The sequence below is a fragment of the Rhamphochromis sp. 'chilingali' genome (assembly GCF_963969265.1).
Source record: "Rhamphochromis sp. 'chilingali' genome assembly, chromosome: 16".
Lineage (NCBI taxonomy): Eukaryota > Metazoa > Chordata > Actinopteri > Cichliformes > Cichlidae > Rhamphochromis > Rhamphochromis sp. 'chilingali'.
In genome coordinates, this window is record NC_137943.1 from 4998438 (window position 1) to 5015478 (window position 17041).

Consider the following 17041-nt stretch of genomic DNA (forward strand, 5'->3'; position numbering starts at 1 on the left):
AGGACTTATTCCGACACAAAAGGGAGACTTCACTTGTGTTTTTGGTGCCAGCTGCTGTAGGAATCTCAACTGCTTGGCGCAACCTACTCCTTTGCAGCCACTCCAACTCAACTCAGTGCTCCTCTTTCAACCAGTCCCAGCAGACTACTGAAATAGAGAAGGCATCTTCAACTAAAAGCAGCAGATCACAACCTGTCACATACTTCCACCACCTGACTTAGGCCCAAGAGCCGTCAGACCTAACCTGCCACTATGGATGATAGCATCATACACCACCAGATAGGTGGCAGCATGTACAGAGTGCAGCAGGTGCACTCTGTTCATGAGGCGCTGGAAAGGGACTGGGGATCCAAGCAAGCTGAAAGTGAGCGTGACGAATTGGTAGAATTTGCATGGTGTGAGAAGGATGTTTTTTTCTTAGTCTCTCTTAGTCTCTAGTTTTAATATCTCTTGGTCAAATCCAGCATAATAAAAAAAAAAACAAGCAGTGCCTAGCCAGTCCAGGAGCTCACTGACCCATATAGACCCGTCTGTCTTTACCAGAACTTCAGGGCTACACCAAGCACTGTAGCAATCTTTTATCACCCTCATGTCCAGCATGCCATGTGATCACACGGCAAGTGGGCGATTTGGAAAGAAACTTTGAGCTGAAAGAAGAAAGCAAAAAAAGCACTTTGTCCCACGGTGAAAATTGTCTGAGCATTGTACAGGTGCTGCTGACAATCCTGGCCCTGACCGTATTTTCTGGTTGATAACCTACCCATCATGCAGCTTTGGTCTTAGGTCCAGGGCGTACTGAATTTCAATTTTGCTTGCGCTTGGGCTTTCCTCTCAGTTTTCTTTAATTAGGTCCAGGAAGAAAATCCAGTAGACGCCTGGGGGACCACCCACACTGCAAAACTGTCCAAATCAATGTTGAATTCTCGCGCAGCAGCTCTATTCCCTTGTTGTTGCAGTATATCAATGACTAACCTCATATTGTGGATGGTTTATCTCAGTTGTTCTCCTGACTGAAGTTTGGTCCATATACATGGTCCATCCTGCCATATGTCCATAACCATCAGGAATCCTCCACATTAACTTTTATCAAGTGGAAAAAGGTTAGCTTTACTGTGTTATGCTAACATATGCTAACATAGCTGTGTCGCTAGCGATCACATAGCACATCATTATATACCAGCTAGTCCAACTTCAGTAACCCTACAAAAGTCACTGCTGTTTAGTATTTCTGTCTGCATTTATGTCGGAAGTGATAGCAGAGCTGTATGTTTTAATTTTTTCAGAAATCTCTCAGTCAGAACATGCCATATTACGTTTAGGTGGAAACTAGCGAGCTAACTTTTTGCTAACTTCTAACTCTGTTAAATTTAATAAATTCTGTTTTCATGGATGCCTGGATATTAAACTTAATTGTTACACCTGGTAACAGTGGCGGTCCAAGCCTTTTTGGCGCCCCGGGCAAACACTCCCTCTGGCGCCCTCCCTCTTGGATTTATAACATTATGAATGAAATGTGCTCTATTTGGAAGCAGCCGACCCCCTCCCCTTTCGACAGGTTGTGTGAGACTTTAAATCATCAAACTGTAAATTATAAATTTTAAATTGTTATTGATCCCTTTACCTCTGGTCCTAAAGTGTATATTTATTTTCTTACTCTTCTTATATATATATTGTTTGTTTACTGCTGTAACTGGAGCCTCGTCGTCTCGTCTCTATATACTGGACTGTATGTAGCGGAGATGACAATAAAGTTTACTTTGACTTCAGCACCGCAGGCGCACCGAGGGCTCTCGCGCTCACTTTTCGCGTATAGAATTTCGAAAAAAAACATCGGTGCAAATTATAAGTCTGTATCATGTCTGGTGTTTTCGTGTTTGTTGGTTTGTTTTTATTTTGTTTTATTTTGCGAGTTGGTTATTAGATGCTGCTCCAGCCAGCCAGGGAATCCCCCGCCGCCCCGCACTCTCCTCCCTGTGCCGCAAGCAGCAGGCGCACCTCGCAAACGGAGGGCGCCCTTACTCCCAGCAAATGGGAGTAAGGGATAGAAAACCGATCGGTGCCTATGCCATTCCCAATATGCGCTGGCTGATGTCGGGGCAGCATGAGTACGAGCAATTTTTTATTTTTATTTTTTTTGCCGATGCCTGTGATGCCGCCCCACCCCCGGGCAACCGCCCGTGTCGCCCGTATCAAAAACCGCTACTGCCTGGTAAAGCAGCAACTCTGATCATGTTATTAGAGATGAAAGAATTTAGACAGTTTTTAACTATCAGTGATGCCGCAGTGTTCATTTGACTTTAGGACCTGAAGCGGATGGAGTTTTGAACCCAGATTACTCTGCGAGGCTTTTGACTACGGTAGCCGTAATGCTCCGACAATCCATCAAGCGGTTAGGCTTCGTAGCTTACCAAAGTTGTACTAAAACATGTTTTGACAGATTTGTGAGGGCTGTGTACCACATAAAATTGGTTTGAGGTCAGTAAGCACAAACATAAGGTGCACGGGATTATAAGGCACACTGTCGATTTTTGAGAAAATTAAAGTATTTCAAGTGCGCCTTATAGTGTGGAACATACGTTAATTTCTTTTCCTGCATCCATCCCCAAACCCTGACAAAGCCACCATGTTCTAAAGATGGCTATAGACACCCACTGTTGTACCTGACCTCTAATGGATACATTGATTTGAACTAAAAATTTCAAATTTGGGTTCATCATTTTATCATTCTCCGCTTCTCTTCCTTAAGAATGGCATCTTGATAGCCAGCAAGTAGTAGATGAAGAACTGAAAGGCCAGATGCATCTCTCAGGTCTTTGCTGTATTTGCTGTAGTTTTCATCTGAGAATCACCTTGCTGGAAACAAAATGCCTAAAAATACAATTTAAAATGGGGTTTTTTTTGTGAATTGATTGTTATGATGTTAAGTGGCTTCTCCGTGAATCGCTACCTTATCGTGGTGGAGGGGTTTGTGTGTTCCAGGGATCCCAGGGGCTATTTTGTCTGGGGGCTTTTGCCCCCTGGTAGGGTCTCCCTTGGCAAATTGGTTCTGGGTGAAGGACCAGACAAAGAGCGATTCAGAAGACCCTTATGAAGAAAACATCGCCCTGCAGCCAGGCCCGGGGAGGGTGCCCGAGGGCGAGCGTCTGGTGGCCGGGCCTTAGTCCATGGGGCCCAGCCGGGCACAGCCCGAAAAGGGGACATGGGCTCATCCTCCCGCAGGCCCACCACCCACAGGAGGCGCCATAGGGGTCGGGTGCATTGTGTGCCGGGCGGCGGCTAGGAGCGGAGGCCCTGGCGGACTGATCCCCGGCTGCCAAGACTGGCAATTGGGACATGGAATGTCACCTCTCTGGTGGGGAAGGAGCCTGAGTTAGTGCGTGAGGTTGAGAGGTACCGGCTAGATAGTCGGGCTCACCTCTACGCATGGCTTGGGCTCTGGAGCCAGTCTCCTGGAGAGGGGCTGGACTGGAGTTGCCCCGGTGAGAGGCAACGGGCTGGGGTGGGTATTCTAATATCCCCTCGGCTTGCTGCCGGTACGTTGGGGTTTTTCCCGGTGGATGAGAGGGTTTGTTCCCTGCGCCTTAGGGTCGGGGAACGGGTCCTGACTGTCATCTGCGCTTATGCGCCGAGTGGCAGTTCAGAGTACCCAGCCTTCTTAGAGTTCCTGGGTGGGGTGCTGGAAGGTGCTCCACCTGGAGACTCTGTTGTCCTGCTGGGAGACTTCAATGCTCACGTGGGTAATGACAGCGAGACCTGGAGGGGCGTGATTGGGAGGAACGGCCTCCCTGATCTGAATCCGAGTGGTGTTTTGTTATTGGACTTCTGTGCAAATCACAGTTTGGCCATAACGAACACCTTGTTTGAACATAAGAGTGTCCATAAGTGCACGTGGCACCAGGACGCTCTAGGTCGCAGGTCGATGATCGATTTTGTAATCGTATCACCAGACCTGCGACCATATGTTCTGGACACTCGGGTAAAGAGAGGGGCTGAGCTGTCAACTGATCACCACCTGGTGGTGAGTTGGATCAGGTGGCGGGGAGGACGCTGGACAGACCTGGTGCACCTAAACGCATAGTGAGGGTGTGCTGGGAACGTCTAGCAGAGTCCCCAGTCCGCGAGATCTTCAACGCACACCTCCGGCAGAGCTTCAACAGCATTCTGAGGGAGACTGGGGACATTGAGTCTGAATGGACCATGTTCAGTGTCTCCATTGCCGAAGCTGCTGCATTGAGCTGTGGCCGCAAGGTGGTTGGTGCCTGCCGTGGTGGTAATCCCTAAACCAAATAAACCAAATGGTGGACACCAGAGGTGAGGGGAGCCACCAGGCTGAAGAAGGAGTCCTATCGGGCTTGGTTAGCCTGTGGGACTCCGGAGGCAGCTGACAGGTATCGACAGGCCAAGTGGCTCAGGCAGTGGCTGAAGCAAAAACTTGGGTGTGGGAGGAGTTCAGAGAGGCCATGGAAAAAGACTTTCGGACTGCCTCGAAGAGATTCTGGCAAATCGTCAGGCGTCTCAGGAGGGGAAAGCACTGCACTGTGTATAGTGTTGGCGGAGCGCTGCTGACTTTGACTGAGAAAATTGTCAGGCGGTGGAAGGAATACCTCGAGGACCTCCTTAATCCCACTGACACGTCTTCCGAGGAAGAAGCAGAGTCTGGGGATGAGGGGAATGACCCGCCAATTTTGGGAGGCGAGGTCACTGAGGCAGTTAAACAACTTCTTGGTGGCAGAGCCCCTGGTGTTGATGAGGTCCGCCCCGAGTTCCTGAAGGCTCTGGACGTTGTAGGGCTGTCCTGGTTGACACGCCTCTACAATGTTGCGTGGAGATCAGGGGCAGTACCCCTGGACTGGAAGACCGGGGTGGTGGTCCCCATCTTTAAGAAGGGGGACCGGAGGGTGTGTTCCAACTACAGGGGGATCACACTCCTCAGCCTCCCTGGGAAAGTCTATGCCAGGGTGCTGGAAAGGAGAGTTCGTCCGCTAGTCGAACCTCGGATACAGGAGGAACAATGCGGTTTTCGTCCTGGTCGCGGAACACTGGACCAGCTCTTTATCCTCTCAAGGATACTTGAGGGTGCATGGGAGTTTGACCAACCAGTCTACATGTGTTTTGTGGACTTGGAGAAGGCATTCGACGGTGTCCCTCGGGGTGTCCTTTGGGAGGTGCTGCGGGAGCATGGGGTGTCTGGCCCATTGCTACGGGTCATTCGATCCCTATACAACCGTTGCAAGAGCTTGGTTCGCATTGCCGGCAATAAGTCGGACTCGTTCCCGGTGGGTGATGGGCAGCCAAGTGGCGGAGGGCTTTCACTTCGGTGGCCTCAGAATTTCATCTCTGCTTTTCGCGGATGATGTGGTTCTGTTGGCTTCATCAGGTGAAGGCCTCCAGCTCGCACTGGAACAGTTCGCAGCCGAGTGTGAAGCAGCGGGAATGAGGATTAGCACCTCCAAATCTCAGGCCATGGTTCTCAGCCGGACCCACTCCGGGTCAGGGATGAGTTCCTGCCCCAAGTGGAGGAGTTCAAGTATCTCGGGGTCTTGTTCGCGAGTGATGGGAGAAGGGAGCCGGAGATCGACAGACGGATTGGTGCAGTGGCTGCAGTGATGCAGACGCTGCACCGGTCCGTCGTGATGAAGAGGGAGCTGAGTGTAAAAGCAAAGCTCTCAATTTACCGGTCGATCTACGTCCCTACCCTCACGTCCCTATCCGCCATGAGCTGTGGGTAGTGACTGAAAGAACGAGATCGCGGATACAAGCGGCGGAAATGAGCTTCCTCCAAAGGGTGGCTGGCCTCTCCCTTAGAGATAGGGTGAGAAGTTCGGCCATCCAGGAGGGGCTCAGAGTAGAGCCCTGCTTCTCCACATCGAAAGGAGCCAGCTGAGGTGGTTCGGGTATCTGACAAGGATGCCTCCTGGGCGCCTCCTGGGGTTGGTGTTCCCAGGCATGTCCCACCGGGAGGAGGCCCCGGGGCAGACCCAGGACACGCTGGAGAGATTATATCTCTCGGCTGGCCTGGGAACGCCTTGGTGTTCCCCCGGATAAGCTGGAGGAGGTGGCTGGGGAGAGGGAGGTCTGGGCTTCTCTGCTTAGGCTGCTGCCCCCGCGACCCGGCCCCGGATAAAGAAGATGGATGGGTGGATGGATGGATGGATGGATGGATGTTAAGTGGCTTAAAAACACAACAAACACAAAAAACCCATTCTTTAAAAATGGTCAGGTACATGGAATCAACTGAAACTGAGAAAAAAAGTAGCCAATCTCAGGAGAAAAACTTTAACAGACCTTTAGAAAAACTGGAGAACTATTGTTCAACACCACTTTAAATATTTTGCTATTTGGAAGCAAAATTCAATAAAGAAGATGAGGGATGGGTCAAGGCTTTTATACAGAACCAAAACATCTAATCTAGATGATAACAAGACATTTTAAGGGCCTAGCTATTGTAAATATGTAACCATTACATTTAACCAGTGTTGGGGAGTAACGGAATACATGTACCGCCGTTACGTATTTAAAATACAAAATATGAGTAACTGTATTCCGTTACAGTTACCGTTTAAAAAGGTGGTATTCAGAATACAGTTACTTTGTTGAAATATAATGGATTACACTGCGGTACTTTCCTGTTTCATTTTGTCGCGGGTCAGGACTGTTTGGGTTTTGTTTGACAGCTACCTTCTTTTATTCCATGGTTACAGGGCAACGCTCTCTCTCTCTCTCTGCGACTGTGTGTTTCCTGGGTGAGAGAGCGCCTTTTCGTTGTTGTTGTTGTTGTGCTAAGCTAACAGGCAGAATGCTACAAGCATAGCTCTAAAGAATGTAGCATCATGGGCAGTGTAGTCCGTGTTGCAGGGAGAATGGACTGCCATACACGTTATGGGTCTGTGAGCGCGAGGAGGGAGAAAAAGGGGAGTGGAAAGGTACGAGTTGTCATCGAGGAAAAACGGGAGCTGGAAGCATGTAAATATAATAATAACCACTTCAGCCAAGAAGAGTGCCTGACGAGCCCAGTTGTAAGTAAGCTATTAAGACTCGACTGTACACCGTGTTCGTGTTTTCCTCCGAAAACAATAAGTTCCGTTGGAGCAGTCTTTCAACGCCTCTCTCTGTCTCTCGCAAGAAAAGTTGACCCACACAACAAAGTAAAGCTATTTTTCGGCTACGAGCCGACAGGGACCCCGCCGTATTAGTCAAAGGTCCATTTACTACAGTTCGGAGCCGCGGACCTTCAGTAATAGTAATAAATCACACAGCAATAGTACATTCACGTTGTTGTAAAAAGCATGATAATATATTAAGTAATCCAAAGTATTCAGAATACGTTACTGTCATTGAGTAACGTAACGGAATACGTTGCAAAATACATTTTGGGGCATGTATTCTGTAATCTGTAATGGAATACATTTTAAAAGTAACCTTCCCAACACTGCATTTAACCCACCAAAAGTCAGAAATTGTGAAAAAGGACACGCCTTAAGTAGACCAACCAGATATGATAGCAGCCTAGTAGACTATATAACAAGTGTTCTCTAGCATATCAAGACTATCTCTCCACACCGTTACATATTCCATATGTACGGGGTACGACCCCCCTTGGTCGTGGCATGTGGATATTTCTTTAAGACACTCCGGCACGCCCGGCTACGCCCCACAGCATACGTATAAAACAGCTGTGCAGACGTGACACCGGTGATCGTTGATCTCCACTTGTTGTGTGTGTGTGCGAAAGAGTGCTTACCTTGAGAATACTGTGTGTGTGCGTCTATTGGAGCGTGCTTCGGCATCCTCCGTGGGTGATGTATTTCTCCCTTCTAGGTCCCCTGGTAGCCCCGGTATTCCCCTGGTATCCCTTAGCTTGGTTCCCCCTAGCTGGCCCTTGCTTCCCCTTGGTTGGTCCCCCTTCCCCGGCATATCGCCTCGAAAACAAAGCAGGCTTATGCGCCGGTCGGACCATGCTGTGCAGCTGCCGGCTAGTGAGTAGCTCGGCTACAGTGTGGAAACACGGCAGGGACACGGCTTCAACGTTCAAGCTTACGCTGTCGCCTTGGCACTGTGCAGCTCGGCTGCTAAGTATGTTAACACAGAGGGGATACCGCTTCAGCGTTCCAAACGTTCGCTGTTGGCCTGCTTAACACTGTGGAAATAAACAGTGGGGAATTATGCTACGGTTCATGCCAGCTATCGTTAGCCGGCCTGCGAGTAGCATTCCAGCCGGTTAGCCTGTCTGGCGTGTTGCCCGCAGCTTGCGGGTTAACACGGCCAGCAGGGCTCCGCTCGTAGCTCGGCTACATTGGGGAAATGTGTCAGAGTTCCCAGCATATGCTTTTACCTGTCAGCACTGTGACACAGGAGCTAATAAACAGTGGAAGGGGAGTTCAGGTTGCGGCTAGCGCCGGCTACCTGTTAGCACTTCCTGGTTAGCGTGTGGCCCCCGCCCCCTTACTTGGTAGCAGAAGTATAGCAGCCCGCACGTCCCAAACATGTCTGTGTATGGTATTTTTGCCTTTTATGGTAGGCACGAGCAGTGTGGCTGTGCCTGGGTGAAAAGGGGCACATATCTGACTAATGTGAAAGCAGCCTAGAGCATGCTGTGCTGGCTGACGTGGCTGCTGCTTGCATGCACTGCTTTGTTGCCAGCGCAGTCTAGGCAGACCGTGCTGGGTTTGAAAGCATTAACTGGCCCCCCCCCTCCCCCTTCTCCTGCCTCCAAAAATGAGAGAGCGGGCTACTATGGGGAACATGGCTGCCACTGCTGTGACTCCAGTTAGGCAGGCCATGGACTGGGTCCCCTCCCACACCTGTTGCTGATTTACTGCTGGCCCCTCCCGCAGCGTCCCTCCCATGGCTCCACCTCTGTGAGGCCTGGGCTTGGAGGTTGGCTGTCAGGTGGCGGATGTTGAAGAAGCTTCCGTCCTATCCTCCGGTGTTGCCCACCTGTCCCTGGGCTGCCCCCTGCTGGTCCCCGGGCGAGTTGGGACCCTTCAGCTGGGAATTGGCCCTTCCTGAGGTCCCCTCTAGCTGAGTGGACCTCCAGGTTGTTGCTATCACACAGCCTCAGCGCCTACTGCCTAAGGTGCTGCTGCTGCCTGGTTGCAGGCCGTGTGTGCCCTGCCTCCTGGCGTTTATGAGCCCCTGCCTGCAGTTGGATGCTGCCGTGCATGGCGGGAGTAGTTGCCTTTGGCCCCTCCCCCATAGCCCCCCAGTCTCTAGTTGCCCCTCCGGGCCTTCCCTGGGCAGGGCGGCATGCCCTGACAGGGGCGTGGGGGTTACTTATGCCCTGCTGGTGGCCATTCTGTCACTCCCTCTATGGATGGTGCTTGACACGACAGCTGCAGGCGGGCTAGGCATGGAGAGCCCACCCCAATCCTGTGCCTCTCAGGCTAAATGAGGATGCTGGCTGCAGCGTTCCCTCCCGGGGCCCCGCCTCTGCGAGGCCTGAGTCGGTAGAGGTTGATTATCGTGAGGTGTTGAGGAAGCTTCAATCCCCTCTGGCTGCCACTGGGGTAGGGTCCGGACTGGTGAACCCATGTCTGGGTTCCCTAGTTCTGGGGCCCTCCCACGGCATTCCCTCCCGTGGCCCTGCCTCCTTGAGGCCTGGGCTGGTGGAGGTTGATGGTCAGAAGGTTGATGTTTATGTTGCTTGGCTCCGGTCGGACGACTAAGGTTGCCTGATGGGACTGTCTGTCTGGCCTGCGGCCACCTCGCTTTAAAGAAGCTGAGGGGCCTCTGCAGGCGTGCAGAGACCGCTGTGTTCGGTTGAGGTGGGGAGGACTTGGAGCCTAGGCTCAGCTGTCCTCCAGCCGGTCTCCTCCCTCCTGACATCCTTTGAGTTGGGCCTAGTGGCCAGCTCCTCTTGCCCGCGCTTCGCCGGTTCATACGGCAGTCGGACCTCGCTGCGTCAGACGGCTCGGCCAGCAGTTGACAGTTCTCCAGCCTGTGGCGCTGGCTCTCTGTCTGGCACGTTGCCCAAATGTTGCGGGTTACGTGGCCGGCAGGGCCCGCTCAGTGAGCTGACACCCTCGGTGAGTCACGTCCCTGGCTGCACTGCAGCTCCGGGCAGTCTTCCCCTGGCATGTTGCCTGCATTCGCCGGCTTACACGTCAGTTGGACCTTGCGGCGGCGAGTGTGCGTTCTCCTGCCTATTTTGGCTGGGTTCTCTCTGGCATGTTGGCTGCTGCAGCTCCTGGCTGTGTTCCCTTGGCGTGTTGCCTGCGCTTCGCCAGTTTACACGCCAGCCGGGCCTCACTGTGTCTGATTATTTGGCCGGCGAGTGGGTGTTCTCCGGCCTGCGACGCTGTGCATGGGTGTCTCATTTTCGGAGTTCACTGTCTGCGGACAGCACTAGCGACCGCTCTGCCCTGGGGCGGGCCTTCGGGTTGGGTCTCCACTTGGCTTTCAGTGGGCTAGTCCGCCAGCCTCCCTCGTCTGCGGATGGCTGGCCGGCTCCGTGGTTGGATGGACCCTACAGGTTGCTTCCCTGCCTTGGCCCTGCGTCTTTGCAGCTGTACTGCTGCTGTGTTCCTCTGGCGTGTAGCCCGCGGTTCGCCGACTCTCACGCCAGTCGGACCTCGCTGTGTCTGATACGTCAGCCGCCGAGTGGGTGTTCTCCAGCACGCAGCGCTGGCTCTCTGTCTGGTGGGTTGCCCCTGTATCGCGGGTCACCTGGCCAGAGCCGGTGCTCAGTGAGCTGACACCTCCCGTCTGTCCGTTAGTGTCTCATCAGGCCCACTCTGCTGGCCCCCTGTCTATAGACACCGCGGAGTGGTTGCTGTGCCCTAGTGATGAACCTTGGGTTGCCACTTGGGCCCTCAGTGGCCTGAGCCACCAGCACCTCCCCTGTCGTGGATGGTCCAGGTCAGCTGCTCTACTCCTGGGACAGGCCCTGGGCCTCATCCTACCTCGGCCATCCTCTGAGTGGCCGAGCTGCTGCGACAGGCTCTCTCTCTCCCTGGCTGTGTATCACTGCCTAGTGCCAGGCGGGGATCTGTTGTGACTTGACTTCTCCAGCTGGTGGCTCCGCCTTCCCTTCTGTGGCGTCATCCGCATATCGCGGGCTTCTGTCATAGTGATAGCCAGCTGCTGGGCACGAGTGTCTTGGTAGGCTGTGTTGCCCTGGCGTTTTGACCGCGTTCGCCGGCTTTCACGCCAGTCGCACCTCGCTGCGGCAAGTGCCTTCTCCAGCCTAGTGTAGCCTGTCCTGTCTGGCGTGTTGCCCGCAGTGCGCGGTTCACTCGGCCAGCAGGGCTCCTGTCGTTCCTCGATTGGGACGGCTTCTCGGCTCTGACCGCGGGTTATGCCGCGGCCGCTGCTGCTGCTGCAACGGCAGACTGTGTTTCCCTGGTGTATTGCCCGCGCTTCGCCGGTTTACGCGCCAGCTGGACCTCGCTGTGTCTGATGCTCAGCCAGCGAGTGGGTGTTCTACAGCCTGCAGCGCCAGGCTCTCTGCAGGCGGTTCACCTGTTACACGCTAGCCTAGCCTCGCTGTATCTGATAAGCCGGCCTGCGAGTGTGTTGTGTTCCAGCCTGCGGTGCTGGCTGTACTCGAGTGTCTCATCCTCGAGTTCACTCTTGTGGCTCCCCTGTCTATGGACAGCGCTCGGCAGCCACTTGGCCCGGCTGTGTTTTCTGGCGTGTTGCCCGCATTCGCTGGCTTGCCCGCCAGTCAGTCCTCACTGTGTCTGATACATCAGCCAGCGCATGTGTGTTCTCCAGCCTCCTTAGCCAGTCTCTGTCTGGCATATAGGCTGCTGCGGCTGCGGGCTGTGTTCCCCTGGCACGTTGCCGCATTCACCGACTTGCCCGGAAGCCAGTCGGTCCTCGCTGTGTCTGATGCCTCAGCCAGTGGGTGAGTGTTCCCCAGCATGCGGCGCTGGCTCCCTGTGTGGCGTTGCCCGCTTCCTGCAGGCACCCAGTGGGGTCTCCTCTCAGCGGCTCGATGAGCTACGCTTCCTCTCCTCTTCCTGCTCCTGGGATTCCAGGTTTGGGCCCTGGGCTCCGAAGGCTCCAGCTGGGGATCCTTGGGGAGCGTATGCGCGGGCTCGTCCTAGCCGACTGCCCGTGCTTCTGGCCTTTTGTCGCTCCGAACGCGTGCCGCGGGTTGAGCTTGTTAGACCTTGCTGTATCTGACCTTTTTGGCCAGTGAGTGAGAGGTCCCCAGCCTGCGCTGCTGCCTCCCGGTTGGTGCTTTGCCTGTGTGTCATGGACTTACATGGCCAGCACGGGGACGCCCAGTAGCTGGGACTTTGTGTCTGACCTCGAGTGTTTCTTTGCGAGTTCACTCTCGAGGCTCCTCTGTCTGCGGACATGTATGTGGTGATGGTGACGGGTGGACCGTTGGGTCGTTGCCTTGCTCAGCCCTCCGCTTACGCAGGCTAGGCTGCCAGCCCCCCCCCCCCCCCCCCCCCCCCCCCCCCCTCCCTGCCTGTCAACAGCTCGGGGTGGCTTCAGCTTTGAGAATGGACGGGTCACATTCCAAGCTGCATCTGTGGTTGCCCGCTTTGCCAGCGTACACGCCAGTCGGACCTCGCTGTGGCGAGTGAGCGCTCTCCAGCTGTAGTGCTGACTCTCTGTCTGGCATTGCCCGCATGTCGTAGCCCTATGCGACCAGCGGGCTGTTACTTGGCGGCTTGGTGTGCTGCGTTCCCTGGCTAGATACCTCGCGGTTCCCGGGCTGCCCTTGAGCGGCCGATCACTTGCATCCTGCATCCTGCAGGACCGGTTCAGGCCAGTCTGGCATCTGCAGACTGCTGCCTCCACCCCCTGGCTCAGCCTTTGCGTCTGGCTTGGCCCTGACCGGGGTGGTGTGTGCATCTGTGTCTTGTACATGGCTCTTTGGTCTTCACTCTTGGCGGTTCGGTTGCACTGTCTCCTCGTCGGGTGTCTTACAGAGTTACCCCGTACATATGGAATATGTAACGGTGTGGAGAGATAGTCTCGATATGCTAGAGAATGTACGGTTACGTTGTAACCTTGGTTCTCTTAGTGAGAGACTATCTCTCCACCGTGAGGCCACTCGGAGACGCGTTCCGATCAAACGATCACCGGTGTCACGTCTGCACAGCTGTTTTATACGCATGCTGTGGGGCGTAGCCGGGCGTGCCGGAGTGTCTTAAAGAAATATCCACACGCCACGACCAAGGGGGGTCGTACCCCGTACATATGGAATATGTAACGGTGTGGAGAGATAGTCTCTCACTAAGAGAACCAAGGTTACAACGTAACCATACGATCCTTTAGGATGGAATAAAATTCTGAATATATGTGTACACATGCGAATACAAGTCAAGATTGCACAACACCGCCCTCAGTTTTTACTGACTAGCCAAGCAAACTTACATCATTTTGTGCTGTCAGATATGTATTTGTAGGCAGAAACATCCCAGTGTTTCTCCAATGTGTCCAAATATTGGAACTCTAGGATTTTTCAGCTATGTAGTATTTCACCCAGGATTAAACTATGAGTGAAATATGGCTCACTGTTGCACCAAGCCACACTCTAAAACAACAGTAGAATGCTAACAACGTGTTATTTTCGTGTTATAAATTGTTACCTTTTAGACTTCAATATTTAATATACAAAATGGCCAAAGTGAAAAAAAAATATTCAACCAACTGTGCATAATTCTTGTTATTTAGCTTAATTAGATCATCAAGGTTAATCTGTTGTAATTTACAGACAGTTTACCCCACTGAGGTATTCCTTACATGAAATTATAATGCAAATCCTCTAACAACACTTGCTGAAGCAGTTCTGCACTTCTTTGGATAGGTTTATACACATTTACACTACTGCACCTGATGTAGGGAACACAGATAAAACTACATGTGTCAGATTTAATATTGGTTGTGGCAACCATAAGGGATGACTAAACAGGGGTTTGCTGCAACACATGTACAGTACATACAGTGGGGCAAAAAAGTATTTAGTCAGCCACCGATTGTGCAAGTTCCCCCACTTAAAATGATGACAGAGGTCAGTAATTTGCACCAGAGGTACACTTCAACTGTGAGAGACAGAATGTGAAAACAAAATCCATGAATCCACATGGTAGGATTTGTAAAGAATTTATTTGTAAATAAGTTCTGAAAATAAGTATTTGGTCACCTCAAACATGGAAAATCTCTGGCTCTCACAGACCTGTAACGTCTTCTGTAAGAAGCTTTTCTGTCCCCCACTCGTTACCTGTATGAATGGCACCTGTTTGAACTCATCATCTGTATAAAAGACACCTGTCCACAGCCTCAAACAGTCAGACTCCAAACTCCGCCATGGCCAAGACCAAAGAGCTTTCGAAGGACACCAGCAAAAGTATTGTAGACCTGCACCAGACTGGGAAGAGTGAATCTACAATAGGCAAGCAGCTTGGTGTGAAAAAATCAACTGTGGGAGCAATCATCAGAAAATGGAAGACATACAAGACCACTGATAATCTCCCTCGATCTGGGGCTCCACGCAAGATCTCATCCCGTGGGGTCAAAATGATCATGAGAACGGTGAGCAAAGATCCCAGAACCACACGGGGGGACCTGGTGAATGACCTGCAGAGAGCTGGGACCAAAGTAACAAAGGTCACCATCAGTAACACACTACAACGGCAGGGAATCAAATCCCGCAGTGCCAGACGTGTTCCTCTGCTGAAGCCAGTGCATGTCCAGGCCCGTCTGAAGTTTGCCAGAGAGCACATGGATGATACAGCAGAGGATTGGGAGAATGTCATGTGGTCAGATGACACCAAAGTAGAACTTTTTGGTATAAACTCAACTCGTCGTGTTTGGAGGAAGAAGAATACTGAGTTGCATCCCAAGAACACCATACCTACTGTGAAGCATGGGGGTGGAAACATCATGCTATGGGGCTGTTTTTCTGCCAAGGGGACAGGACGACTGATCCGTGTTAAGGACAGAATGAATGGGGCCATGTATCGTGAGATTTTGAGCCGAAACCTCCTTCCATCAGTGAGAACTTTGAAGATGAAACGAGGCTGGGTCTTCCAACATGACAATGATCCAAAACACACCGCCCGGGCAACAAAGGAGTGGCTCCGTAAGAAGCATTTGAAAGTCCTGGAGTGGCCTAGCCAGTCTCCAGACCTCAACCCCATAGAAAATCTGTGGCGGGAGATGAAAGTCCGTGTTGCTCGGCGACAGCCCCAAAACATCACTGCTCTCGAGAAGATCTGCATGGAGGAATGGGCCAAAATACCAGCTACTGTGTGTGCAAACCTGGTAAAGACCTATAGTAAACGTTTGACCTCTGTTATTGCCAACAAAGGTTATGTTACAAAGTATTGAGTTGTATTTTTGTTATTGACCAAATACTTATTTTCCACCCTGATTTACGAATAAATTCTTTACAAATCCTACCATGTGGATTCATGGATTTTTTTTTCCACATTCTGTCTCTCACAGTTGAAGTGTACCTCTGGTGCAAATTACTGACCTCTGTCATCATTTTAGGTGGGGGAACTTGCACAATCGGTGGCTGACTAAATACTTTTTTTTCCCCACTGTACTTAGTATTAATAGAGCCCTAGGACTGGCTTAAATGAGTTGTGAAGTGGCATGATGGATATAGACTGAACATGTACATGAAAACTAGCTGTAAAACAAGTAAACAAGATTGTTATAGTGCCTAATTTTAAAGTAATAATTAAAAATTATAAATAAAAATAAATGAAAAGTCATCCGTTGTAATCAGGACAGAGGGGTAATATTTCTGCTTACTTTTAGCATATTCTGCATTTTTATTATAATTGCATTTAAGCTAGTATTGACATCTGTAATGGATGTCCACAACAGGCAGTCTCTGATATACCAATACTTTAACAGTGAAGGCTTCTTAGCCTAAGCTACAACTGGAAATTCTATTGATCAGTCTCCATATAGTGTACATACAGTATACAGGGAGTGCAGAATTATTAGGCAAGTTATATTTTTGAGGAATGATTTTATTATTGAACAACAACCATGTTGTCAATGAACCCAAAAAACTCATTAATATCAAAGCTGAATGTTTTTGGAAGTAGTTTTTAGTTTGTTTTTAGTTTTAGCTATTTTAGGGGGATATCTGTGTGTGCAGGTGACTATTACTGTGCATAATTATTAGGCAACTTAACAAAAAACAAATATATACCCATTTCAATTATTTATTTTTACCAGTGAAACCAATATAACATCTCCACATTCACAAATATACATTTCTGACATTCAAAAACAAAACAAAAACAAATCAGTGACCAATATAGCCACCTTTCTTTGCAAGGACACTCAAAAGCCTGCCATCCATGGATCCTGTCAGTGTTTTGATCTGTTCACCATCAACATTGCGTGCAGCAGCAACCACAGCCTCCCAGACACTGTTCAGAGAGGTGTACTGTTTTCCCTCCTTGTAAATCTCACATTTAATGATGGACCACAGGTTCTCAACGGGGTTCAGATCAGGTGAACAAGGTGGCCATGTCATTAGTTTTTCTTCTTTTATACCCTTTCTTGCCAGCCACGCTGTGGAGTACTTGGACGCGTGTGATGGAGCATTGTCCTGCATGGAAATCATGTTTTTCTTGAAGGATGCAGACTTCTTCCTGTACCACTGCTTGAAGAAGGTGTCTTCCAGAAACTGGCAGTAGGACTGGGAGTTGAGCTTGACTCCATCCTCAACCCGAAAAGGCCCCACAAGCTCATCTTTGATGATGCCAGCCCAAACCAGTACTCCACCTCCACCTTGCTGGCGTCTGAGTCGGACTGGAGCTCTCTGCCCTTTACCAATCCAGCCACGGGCCCATCCATCTGGCCCATCAAGACTCACTCTCATTTCATCAGTCCATAAAACCTTAGAAAAACCAGTCTTGAGATATTTCTTGGCCCAGTCTTGACGTTTCAGCTTGTGTGTCTTGTTCAGTGGTGGTCGTCTTTCAGCCTTTCTTACCTTGGCCATGTCTCTGAGTATGGCACACCTTGTGCTTTTGGGCACTCCAGTGATGCTGCAGCTCTGAAATATGGCCAAACTGGTGGCAAGTGGCATCTTGGCAGCTGCACGCTT